Source organism: Aedes albopictus, chromosome 2 (assembly GCF_035046485.1).
Source record: "Aedes albopictus strain Foshan chromosome 2, AalbF5, whole genome shotgun sequence".
Lineage (NCBI taxonomy): Eukaryota > Metazoa > Arthropoda > Insecta > Diptera > Culicidae > Aedes > Aedes albopictus.
Window position 1 is genome coordinate 449,240,710 of NC_085137.1, and position 13,409 is coordinate 449,254,118.

The following is a 13,409-nucleotide window of genomic DNA, read 5'->3' on the forward strand; positions in this document are numbered from 1 at the left end:
AGCCACCGAACTGGAAAGTATCGAGAGACAAACCGGACGACCGAGAAATTTCGACTGTCGCGCACGAACGCTCGACAAAGAATGTTTGTGTAATGATGTTATAATATTTTTCTATAACTAATTATGTTATAAACTAGATGCAGGATGATGTTAAAATAACTAAAATTGTAACAAAAAGTACACTATAGTCTAATCAAGATTATAACCTTTTTTGTTATAATCATATCAAAATTATAACAAAATGTGATATGAAGTTTAGCCTCAGGATTACTAGTTTCTATCAAAATTTGATACAATTTTGTAGCATAATATTTCAAATGTCGAAGACTTAAAACTAAATTATAATACAATGAGTTATAAAACAACATTTGTAACATAATGTGATATAATTGAGTTATGGTATTTTGAAAACACCAAGGATGTTGAACAAGATTATATCACAATGAGTTATGAATATCATAGTTTGTTATGATTATGTTTTATTTTTGTTACAATTTTCTAGTCGGGTTTTAACTTGGAAGGCACGAAAATAGTCGATCGTACATTCCGATCCACAGCCTTACCAATGTTAGAAATGTGTCATATCCAGAACACACCACACACAGTAAATTTCCGTACAGATGTAACTGCCGTAATTCTGCAAAGTGACGTAAGCGCCATTCAAAATGTCGATATTTTTGGGTATATTATATTTAATATCTGGTGGAAAAATAACACTGTGGTATGCCTGCTGCATTAGAATGCAAGATCTAGTCGTAACCTATCATCTATATGGAAAGAAACTTAGAGGATGAGCAAGAGTTTTATGGACAATAACCAAAAAATGGGCCAAAACTATCAATGTCGCTTACGTCACTTTGCAGAATTACGGCAGTGTAGATAGCTTGCACACTACTTACGCAGGGATTCTACACACAGTGAAAAGCACACTTACTGGCCGAAAACAATCCAGCCGTAATACACAGCATTTAGCAGTCGACACTACCAATCATACCGAATAGCCGATCAAACGATAGCCGCCATGATTCAAACCTACAGTTAATGTTAGATAAATGTATGTCGCTCGCTGTTATCTGTAGTGTGCAGTGCAATTTGTCCCAAAAAGTACAAGAAAAATTTATGTGTTTTATGTTAAATGTGAGTCGATGATAATTGTTACCATGTAGATAGTCACCCGAGCAGAGTAGAATAGCAAATTGATCACAACAGAATCACATAGCCTGTTTTTATATCATAATTTGTTATAGTTAACTTATCAAAATATATCTTTTTAGTAACATGTTTTGAAGGGCAATCTTATTTTGTTATGTTCAAGTTTTTGGGATATATCCACAAGATAACATTTCAATTATATATTTTGTTGTATAACAAGTTTAGTCATTATTCTGCTATAGAGAATGTACAAATATGTGATGAAGTATAAGACAACAGTAACAAGTTCACAAATTTCCTGTTATTAAGTTGTAATTGGTCTAACAAAACATGTTTTTGAATTAGTCTTCCAGGAACATTTTTTTGTTATGATATTTGTTATTTTGCCGCTTATGACAGACAAGTTTATAACATAATATGTTATGCTAATAACATAAAAAATACTGATTCCATTATACAGTTATTAGGCCAAAATAATATATTTTATTATGCTGTTGATATTTTCTTCTGCTCGGGCAGTTAGATAATTTTAGCATTTTAATAACATTTCTTTGCACAAATTAGGGCATTACAAGAAGCTCCAACTCTCAAACTGCATTCAAAAACCGCATAACGAGAGACGGTTGACTGCGTATGTTTAATGTATATTTGTAATGTGTATATGTTCTAATGTTGCATATCATTTTTAGTTATCCCTTGAAAAAGGTCCAATACACGGGACCGAAACGTCGGGCTATGCCCAACTAGCCGTTTCAATGCTCTTAGACTGAGAAAGCCACAACAGTTCAACAATTTATTACGTATTTAACGCTAAAATCATTTATTTTTTAATCTCTCCTCGCACCCCCTTCGTTACGTTGATTTGTATGAAAATTTCAGAAACTGTGTATGCTTGATCAAACTCCCCTTACTCCCTGTACTCCCTTAAAGTGTTTAGTAATTTGTGGACAGCGCCTAAGAAGGCGAAAACAGCTGAGAAAATAGTTTTCCGTAAATAGAAAGAAGAAGCAGTGTTAGAGAAATGTTATAAATGACGCGCAAAACAGAATGAATCAAAATAATAAGCGGAAATTTCAATAATCGTCAGTGGCGTTAGGAGAAAGCATCCGTCTTCCGACAATGACCGTGAAGGTAGTTTTCTGATAGATGAAACTATGGTAGCTGTCAGGTGATTATGTCACTTCGATTTATTTTTGAATCTATAGGATATTCTTGAAGGATCTTTCATGAAATTCTCACAAGAATTCCTCCGAAGATTCCCTTGGAGTGATTCCGCTGAAAATTCATTGAGGATTACGCTAGGAAATCCTTCTGTGATTCCTACTGGAATTACTTTTGGGAATTCCCTCAGGAATTCCTGTAGGAGTTTCTCTTGTAATTTCTCCGGAGATTCCTCCAGGACTTCCTTCAGGAATTCGTAGTGGAATATCTTCGGAGATACCTACAAGAATTCGTTCAGGAATTTCTCCTGGAATTCTTTCGGGAATTCCTCTAGGAATTCCTTCGGGGATTCTAACTAGATTTTTTATCGGAGTTTCCTCCCAGACTTCCGTCGAAAATTCCTTCTGATATTCCGTCGTGGATTCCTCTTGGAATTCCTCCGCGGTTTCTACCTGGAATTCATTTTGTGATAGCTCTAAGAATTCCTTCAGAGACTCCTCCTGGTATTACTTCGGGGTTTCCTCATGGAATTCCTTCGGGGGTTCCTCATGGAATTCCTTCGGGGATTCCTCATAGACTTCATTTAGGGATTCCTCCTGGACTTCCTTCGGGGATTCCTCTTGGAATTCCTTCCTAGAATTCATTGTGGAATTTCTCTTGGAAGTCCTGCGAGGATTCCACCTGTACCTCCTTCATGGATTCCTCCTGAAATTCTTTCAGGGATATCCCCTGATATTCTGTTGTGGATTTCTCTTGAAATTCTTTCGAGAATTCCTCCTGGAATTTATTTGATGATTTTTCTTTGAATTCCTTCAGAGATTGCTCCTGGATTTCCTACAGGGGTTCCTCATGGAATTTTTCCAGGAGTCTTCCTGGAATTCTTTCGGTAATTTCTCTTAGAATTCCTTCGGAGATTCCTCCTAGAGTTCCTTCGAGGATTTCTGCTGGAACTCCTTCGGAGAATTCTTCTGGACTTCCTATAGGGATTCCTCTTGGAACTCCTTCGGGGTATTCTTTTGAAAATCCTTCGGAGATTCCTTCAGGGGTTCCCATTACACAGATGAAAATGAGATTTACACGTCATGTAAACTTCATTATAGTTGTGTAAATTTAGTGTTATGAAGGTTTAAATGATATATGATGCAAATTTATATAAACATATGTTCTACAGTATGCGGCAGGAAAAAATGCGAAAATTTTTTTCAACTTCAAACCTCATTTTCGTCCATTTGACGTTAACCAATCTATGTTTCAACGTTCCATGATCTCTAACAGGCCAATTTTCTGAAAAGTTATTTAAAAAAAATCTCTTCTTGGTCACAAACCTTTACAAGACGGCGCCTGTAGCAGAAGACAATCGAAATTTTCAAACCACTGAAAAGTACACAGGTCGCTAAATTTCATATCTGATAAAACAAAACTTTTATTTTTCTCTACAATATCATTATATATATGTGTTTATTTCATCTGGTATGTGAAACTACATGGCTTTGGACTAGTATGGACTGGTTTTTCATCGAATTGAAGCTAATTTTTTACTATTATAGCCATTTTGTCTTATGACCATTGGGCGCGCAGTTTTTTGATAGCTCAAACAAATTGGCCGTTGGTAGTGTTGTTAGAAACGCGAACCGAATTCTGCGAATATTATGTTCTAGAAGTGGATCCCAACGTTTTTTTTTTAATTTTGTTTTAGACGGACTATGCTATAATAAAGCTTTTCAGAACGAAAGCGATTAACACTTCTAATTCCCTGAAGAAGATGTAATAAACATCGAAACGTCGGATGAAGGAGAATATCTGATCGTTTGATTGCAATTGCGACTGCCAAGCCGAGAATCGTCCCAGAACTTCATAACTATTATAACTTGTATATTTATTTCTAGTAACGATGCTCTGACTGTTTTCATAGTAATTCTTCTATTACTGATTAGGTGAAGGATTGTAAATTTTATCGATCTACCAGCTGCTCATGTGTGACATAATAAATGCATATGCAAAATGTGGTAAATTGGGCAAACGTATTTACAAAGTATAGCTATGATTATGCTTAGCAAAGTTATAACTGAGGCCAACCTATCCCAGGAAATACCTACCCCAATGTAACATTGGTAAACATAATTATCGTCCATAGATTGCAAAAACTATTGCAGCTCATTTGACCTACAAACCATCCATTCTTACCTTACAAAAGAACACCAATAATACTTCTCATAAGCAGCAAAAGCAGTCTTAAATCTCCTTGAACTCTGCTCATCCACTGAGGGTTATGACGATGATTCTACGATGCTTCGTATGCTCCCTTTACTCCTACCACCGACGCTCCGACAGCGATGTCATTATTGTAGTCGTTGTTGAAAATTTTGGCGATCTAGTTTCCATTCCATATGTTGCTTTCATTTGGCGTTACGGTCAGTGTAGATTCCGCAGTGATGATTTTCACTCATCCATCCTAAATTCTTTTAATTCGTGCCTCTGAGATTTTCCACTTTTTAATGCGTACGCCAACCACCCGCGAGAGAAGTTTTTCTAATTCCGATTTTCTTTTTCCCTTATATTTGGAAAGTGCTTTATCACTTTATTCTCCGCTTAGGATGATACTGCGATTTTCAGCTCTTCTTCGACGATTTGAACCAATTTTCACACATCACTTGGAAGAACGCACTCACTCGCTCACATGGAGCCCTTATGCTGGGCCAAGCCAGCTATTACACAATTACTTCACCTTCATCGGTGTCGATGAGAATTCCGCTACAGGCCATCGGTATCCATTTTGCAATCTAAATATCTAGCTCCCCCCATATGAAAATATGTATCACTAATATTATTGGTCACGCTCCTGGCCTGGCACAACTAATTGGAAAACATTTTCCCGAAGCAATCACCCACAGCCAATGCCACCCTCAACCATTTCGATCCCTGTTGGAAAAATTCCTTTGAAGCGCACCAGTTTTTCCACACCGAACCACTTCTCAACCCACCCACTCACGGAAGACTCACGACGGCGGCAGCGGCGGCGATGGCGTGTTCCTGTTTGGATAGCTCTGCGCCCGACTCGAACCCGTACTGAATGGCTGACTGACTGACTAAACGGCACACGGTCGTCCACTGCTGCTGCTGTTTCGCCTATCACTTTGATTGTAGGAATCGTCATCACTCACACTTTCACTGGCAGGCCTGTTGTCGCGAGAACGTGCGGGAGTTTGATTCGAGAGAGTAACAAAATGCCGTGCCATGAGCCGGGCGGTCTAGCATAGCGTTAACGTGGAAAACCAACCACGGGTGAGGGTGCGAGGGATGTTTTTCCCAAATCGCAGTCCAAACGGTTACGGCAGCTGGGTGAATGTTACGTAGAAAATTAAAAAAATATTTGTTCAAATTGTTCAGAAAATCGTGCTGAAAGTCTTTTAGTCCTGAGCACCTATGGTAGTGCAGAGGGCCAAACAGTAGGATGTCTACACCGTGTCCAAAAAGTTCTCATACAAAATCAAATTGAATTCATTTCTCGTATGTTATTAGGATTTTCAAAGTTAGTTTATTTATTGAAAGGCCAACTAACATTGATCAAATACAGCATATGTTTTGGAATTAATTGTCCTTTATCCTTCTCTGCTGATCGCTTATGTGTCGTAAGTTGATTTCAGCTGGCACGCACGCCATTTCATTGGTATTTCGTCTCATTTTAACGGGTAAAGGTTTTAGGTTGAAACAAATTAGGTTCCTGTCCTCACCATTGCTAGTAGCAACTAGGGTACGAGTGCCATCAGTAATCTCACGCTCCCATTTTCATCCTATCCGAGAATAAGCGATTACGGCACCGATTCATTCCGTTCTTCTGTGTTTCATGCGTGCTCACTTCTAACAAAAAATACAAAAATAAGAAACAAAACAAACAGCGCTTCATTCCTTTGTTTTTAGTAGGATGAAAATGGGAACCACATGCTTAATAAGGGAACCAATACCCTATGACCAGAAGAGAAAAAATATAACATTCTGTATTGGTAAAGTACGAAGCCGTTTTATGTTGTACAAAATAAAACGTAAATTAAACAAAAATGTACATCTACCTGTTTTAATGAAATTTGTTGTGTTAAAGAAGCATGGCTGCATATTATCTTATTGATTCACATTATTCTCACTTCTATAACATGATTGTGTTCCTATTGTGGTAAATTTTGTTCAAAATTTACGTTTTATGATGTTTATCTTTAATATAACGGTCATTTTCAAGAAAATCAGCCCAAGTTGAGCTTACTAGGAAATTTCGTACCATATCATCACTAAAATTGCTTAAATTTAACCTTAGTATATCCATTTGGTACAATACTGGGGATAAAAACTCAAAATTTAACCTTATGGACTCTATTTAGCTACCGTAGAATGAAAAACTTTTCGAACATTTTTCTTGCGTGCCGGAGCAAACGGATTTCAGAAAACGGAAGTGTACTACTAGGCTTCTAAAAACAAACAAAAAATATCGTTATTCTAAACCATATGCTTTATTGAATCAGTATTATGTGGCCCTTCAATACATGCATTACTTTGAAAATATGAATAACAGATGTGAAATAAAATTAAAATTTCTAAATTTGTATTTTGTATGAGAACTTATTGGACACGGTATATACTGGGCGATAACACGCCACCGTCTTGACCTGTGGTCAGGTTATATTTCTGTCGATTTCCTTTGTTCCCTTGTTGAGGCTGCGCTGATATGAGCCTCTAGGTCTACCTCTGATGCGATGTCCTTCTGTGTTCAAATCTAACGCTGGCTTGCAGATGTCGTTTCCGTAGAATGTTGTCGACCAACCTCCACTTCCGCTCCCGAATTTCTGTCGCTATGGAGCTCCACACTGGAGATCCGATTGTGAGGCCACAATGCCCGGTATCTATTGATGAAAATCTGCAGCCGTTGAGGATTTCATCCAGAAATTTTTCCAGGTTCTTCTCGATGAATTCCACCAGAAATTACCCCAAGAATTTCTTCTGGGATTCCTCCAGTAATTCCTTCAAAATTTACTTTATAAATTCTGTCAGCAGCTCATCCAGGAATTCTTTCAGAATTTTCTCTAGGAATATCTACTGGAATTTTTCCAGGGATTGCTCCAGGCATTCCTCCAGAAATTCTTCCGATTTTCCTCCAGGATTTGCTGCAGAAATTCTACCAGGAATTTCCGCAAGAATTGCTTCAGGAACTGCTTAGGTGATTCTCCACGATTTTTTCCAAGGATGCCCCAGAAATTCTTCAAAAATTTCTCTAGAAATTCCTTAAGGATTTTTACTCAGATTTTTCTCCAGGGATTTCCCCCAGAATTACTCTAGAGATTCCTCCACGAATTCATCAGGTAATTATTTCAAGAATCCCTCTAGAGATTACTCCAGGATTTCCTTCAGGGATTCCTCCAGCAATTCCTACAAAAAATTCTCCGTGAACTCCTCCAATATTTCATGCAGGAATTCCTTCAGGTACTTCTCCAGAAATTGACCGAGGAGTTGCTCCTGGAAATCCCTTAGAGGTTATGCCAGGAATTTATCTAGGAAATCCTCAAAAGATTCCTCCAGAAATTCTTCCAGCAATTTCTCCTGGATACTTTCAGGAATTTTTCAGGGATTCCTCCTCCAGGCATCCTCCAGAGATTTCCCCAGGAACCGCTTTAGGTATTTTTCCACGAATTTCTCCTCGAATTTCTTCATGAATTTCTCCAGGGATTTTCATGGGGATTTCTTCGAAGATCCCTCCCGGATATCCTCCAAAAATGGCAATAAATGGTAGCTTTCCATCATTTCATTCACAGAATGCATACTCTTCCTCCAAGTGTTTTAGGCAAACAAAAGGAAATGCATTATATTTTTGAAACGGCTAGACTCAATGGTTATGATATAACGATAATACAGTAGGCTGCGGCTTATTTTTCAAAAGTTGTTGAAACCTGGAATTCGTAAGCTCTTCTGGATTCAAAGGACACAAAAAGAGAAACCTCTGAGTTTGAGCCAAAAATATTGAGATTTATAGGTGGCGAAATCGCCTCAAAGTTGAATTTTCGAGTAATAAAAAGGTGTTTTCACTTCAAGTGCCATAACTTTTTCAATTTTCAACCGATTTTCAATCTTTTTTTTTATGAATTTCTCATAAATTAAATTTATAATAATTCGTAGAACATCGGTTTTCTCCAAAGTCACGCAAAATATGAGTTTTTGAAGATTGAATTTATTTTTTACTTCTTTTTACAAAAAAAATTAACTTTAGAGTTCTATAACTTTTTAACCGTTTGACCAATTCCAAATTTTTTAGCTTGTTTTTGTAGATATTTTTGTTGCCTAAGAATGCTGTGTATAAACTATGCCTTTAAAAAAATCGTTTCTAAATGAATAAATACCAAAAACCGTTCAAAAACACGTATTTTATTAGAAAAAATCAGAATTCGGCAAAATTTCAAATGTTTTCATGCTTAGTTTCGGGCTTAATGTGGAAAATTTATTCTAAATAATCATATGGCAGCCTTAAACAATAATTTTTGGAGTGTTCTGAATCAAAAAATATTTTCATGTTTTATATGCGAGGAAAAAAAAATTGAAAAAAATATCCTCCAATGTGTTCCATATCCATAAATATGATGCTAAGTATCTGGTTTGAAGTAAAAAATTGCGAATAATCGTCAAGAACACCAATTTTGCATGAAAAAATCAAGTTTTAAGGCATGTTTCGGCAGTTTTTGGTTAATAAAAATGACTACTTTGATGAATAGTTTGTTTGGGACATAGATAGGCAACAGAAATATCTGCAAAAGCAAGCTAAAAAAATTGAAATTGGTCAAACGGTTGAAAAGTTTTTGGACTCTAAAGTTAAATATTTTTGTAAAAAGAAGAAAAAAATAAATTAGATCTTGTAAAATTCATATTTTGCGTGACTTTGGAAAAGTTTAATGTTCCACGCATTTATTTAAAATTTAATTTGGGAGAGATTCTTAAAAAAGATTGAAAATCGGTTAAAAATTCAAAAAGCTATGGCACTTGAAGGGAAAACACCTTTTTATTACTCGAAAATTCAACTTTGAGGCGATTGCGCCACCTCTAAATCTCAATATTTTTGGCTCAAACTCAGAGGTTTCTCTATTTATGTCATTTAAATCCAGAAGAGCTTACGAATTCCAGGTTTCAACAACTTTTTAAAAATAAGCCGCAGCCTATAGTACAGTTAGGACTGTTATCAATAAGAAAAAGAGTGATTTATTCAGAAAAAGCATAACAATTCTTGCTACTGAACATGATGAGTTGAAAAGGGTTGCGGTGAGCTTTGATAATAATATTACAAAACGATTAAATTCAAAACTCAGAAACTTGGGTATAGATTTGGTTTTCAGTAGCAGGAACTGTCAATTTAAGTCATTATTAGGATCAACAAAAGTTCCTCCAATAATTCCTTCAGGAAACTCATCAGGAATTTCTGAAGGGATATATAAGAAATTTATCCAGAGATTAATCCCAGATTTCCTTGGCACATTTTTTTCAGGAACTTCTCCAGAGATTCCTGCAGGAGTTCTCCCAGGAAGAACTGCTCCAAGAATTCGTTCAGGAATTTCTCCAGAAATTCTTGGAGGGTCTCATCATAAAATTCTTCCAGAAACTCCTTCAGGGATTACACCAGAAAGTTGTTCAGAAGTTACTTCAGGCATTCCTCCAGGATTCTCTCTAGAGGCATTCCTCCAGGGATTCCTTCAGACATTTCTCCAAGAATCTTCCAGTGGTTCCTTCAGAAATTTCTCCAAGGATACCTTCAGAAATTTATACAAAATTCTTCAAGAGATTTCTTTAGAAATTTCTCTAGGGATTTGTCCCAGGAGTTTCTCCAGAAATTTCTTCAAGGATTTCTCTAGAACTTATCTAGGTTTTCCTCTAGCTCTAGCAGAGAGATTTCTTCAGAAATTCCGCAAGGGCTTTCTTTCAGAATTCATCCAGGAATTCCTACAGGTATGCTGTCCCAATTCCGGGGAATATTAGGAACATATCCAGGAATTCTTCAAGGATTGCTCTAGAAATTCCTCGAGTGATTTCTTCAGAAATCACACAGAATTTGTATTTCTTCTAGTGGAAGATAATTATAAAAGATGCATACTGGAACCATGAAATTATCCAGCAATTGTTTCAGGATTTCCTCCAGCAGTTTTTTCAGAAGTTTTTTCAGCTATTCCATAAGGAATTCTTACAATAAGCGAGACAATAAGTCCTCCAGAGATTCTTTCAAGCAACGCACATGTCACAAAAGAGTCACGGCAGCGCAGGTTCTGGATGCGCAGCCCGAGCAGACGGGAATACCTTACAAGTACCATGCGAAGAGCAACCTGTGTTTTGATATCTAAAATTGTTATTGTTATGTTATTCTGTGGAATTTTATGAGAACACCACAATAACAATAGTAGGTATTTGAGCAAAGTTTGGTAATGATATGGTATTTGTTGAGTTTGCAGTGAAAATATCTGAAGAGAAAATTTTGCTGTTACATCATTGAGCGTCGTAAAATATCCAATTCAATAACAAGAACTATTATTATTTTGTTATTCAATACCTGTTGGATAACAGATACAGCACTTGAAATTGTAGGTATGCATTCATTACACAGCGCAACATTTTTTTTGTCTCAAGAGCAAACTTATGTGTATCTGACAGATTTTGGGCCGCTGAATCCGAATCCGAGCTCAGATTTGCTCCAGCACGTCACTATTTTGAGGTATACCTTAATTTATAGGACAAAATATGCGTTTTTTGGCTTTTTTGACTGCCAGCCATTAAGCATGGATTTTTTTTAAACAACCAAAAGGTAAATTGGTCAATTAGCATCTAAATTAACGACTAATGCAAAATATTTCGTTTTACCAAATCAAATTTCATATTTTTAATCGATAAGTTTGCTCTTGAGACAGACCAAAAGTTGATTTTTGTTACGCTGTGTTATCGAAATAACAAGACTTGCCATTTTCTAGGTGTTCTTTATACAAAATGATGGTGTTTGTTTTTGTTATTTTGCCTCTTATTACCACCTATTGAAGGGCATATCGAGGTATAGTGGTATTTAAGATTAATACCTTGATATGTTATTCGGTTGCTACCCAGTCAACACACGATCGCATATGATGCTGAAGTGGAGGCAATATGCGTACACTTTACACGCGGTCAAATGGAAGAATGTATGCTGCATATGGCCTCCACTTTAGTATCCTATTCAACATCATATGACTTCGTGTTAGCTGGGTACTCTTTTCTGCTCGGGAGAAGTCGCTGTGACTTACTTTAACCATATAAGTACTTACATACTAAAAGTGCTTTCAGACATATTTCCAGGAAATCCTTCAGGAATTCACCCAGGAGAGAATTTCGAATTTTTCCTAGGGATCCCTTGAATTTCTCCAGACCTTTATTTTTGAATCAGTCCCAGGATTTTTTCAAGTATTCCATTATTTGAGAGTTTTCCGGAAATATCTGCAGGAAATTCTTCAAGAATTTCTCCAGACATTCCTTTCAGGAATTCTCACAGGGCACCTTGAGGGTTTTTTTTTTTCAGTGATAGTTTCAAGGTATCTACGAGAATACCTTCAACGATTTTTCCAAGGATTCTTCCGGGAACACGTCAATTGACATTCTTTGAGATTGTAATATATGAGTATAAAAAACAATCTATAGGGAGATTCCGACAAAGGATTTACTCGGCACAGCACAACTGATGGTTTATTCTTAGAGGAATAAAGATTGCTAATAAGCATAGACAAACTGGATGATTAGATACTAAAAGAACTTCAGTTAGTCATGGAGACATTATGTTGACATTTAAATGTAAACTTCGGGACGGGTTTCCATTATGATCTACAGGAAAAAAAATGTTGAAGGAAATCTGAGTCCTCAATAGAGTTCGTAGTTTCCAGAAGAATTCATCTATAATTTGTAATGTTTTTTAGATAATAACAAGAAACATTCTGAGCTCAGAAAGAAATAATGCACGAGTTATTAAAAAACGAAGACTACTTCTTCCATGTTGAGGGTGACGGGTTCGATTCCTGGTCGGTTCAGGATCTTTTCGTAAAGGAAATTTCCTTGACTTCCTTGGGCATAGAGTGTCTTCGTGCCTGCCACACGATATACACATGCAAAATGGTCATTGGCGGAGGAAGCTCTCAGTTAATAACTGTGGAAGTGCTCATAGAACACTAAGCTGAGAAGCAGGCTTTGTCCCAATGAGGACGTTACGTCAAGAAGAGAGAGAGAGAGACTACTTCTTATTCAAGAATACATGGAACTCTGTTATTTTCCCATACAAACGCAAGCGTCACCGACGGCACCGCCGCCTGTTGGGGTCAGGTAGTACCTTTGCATCAAAGTGTATGAGTGTATTGGTACGAGTATGAAGATTAACACACAGTACCATGAATAGTACCACCTATCCGCGGTGGCGCTGCTTACAGAGACTCCCGATTTTCAGCAGTGCTGCAAGTCTTCTTGATAAAGTGGTCTTCGAAAAAAACCTACATCTGCCAAAACCAAAAAAATGTCGATTGATGCTTGGCTTGATGTGATTTATGTGGTTTCAAATTTCCAAATTCATTTTAGGAAAATTTTAGGGTGTGTAAAATTAAATCTACACTGAAATAAATTTTGTTGTGGAAACTACCGAATCCATAGTAAAATTACTAACCGTACCTATGATTCTCAACCGACAACAATTTCCAGTTAATTCCACTAAAACACTGTCAACTTAACTAGCAGTGCAGTTAACATTACCAAAAATAATCTTAATTTAACAAATGAGCATTGTATTTTTAACCATATTGTGTTGTAAAATGCGTGTCCTGGAAAAATTAACAATGTTTTGTTGTTGAGACAACTATAATTTTAGTTGAATTTACTACAATGCATTGTAATTTCAAGCCTATTTCAGTTACCTTAACAGATTTTGTTGTCGGTTGAGAATCATAGGTACGGTTAGTAATTTTACTATGGAATCGGTAGTTTTCACAATAAAATTTATTTCAGTGTAGTATTTGCCTGATTCTCCTCATGCAGCGTTTATATTTTAACCGTCTGGGTACCCACGAGACGATGTTTCTGAT

The 13,409-nt window shown here is 36.6% G+C and overlaps 1 protein-coding gene across 2 annotated transcripts in view; it reads right to left on the reverse strand.

Moving 5' to 3' along the window:
- Nucleotides 1–13,409, reverse strand: part of LOC109410021 (uncharacterized) — a 309,882-nt gene that overhangs the window by 65,167 nt on the left and 231,306 nt on the right. Inside the window, exon 1 of one of the 2 annotated variants that reach the window (XM_019683561.3) lies at nt 4,498–5,583. The exons of the other annotated variant lie outside the window; for it this stretch is intronic. The gene's annotated coding sequence lies outside the window, so the exon portion shown is untranslated. Of the gene's footprint in view, nt 1–4,497; nt 5,584–13,409 lie in introns of those variants that run through there. 2 annotated transcript variants of the gene reach the window in all.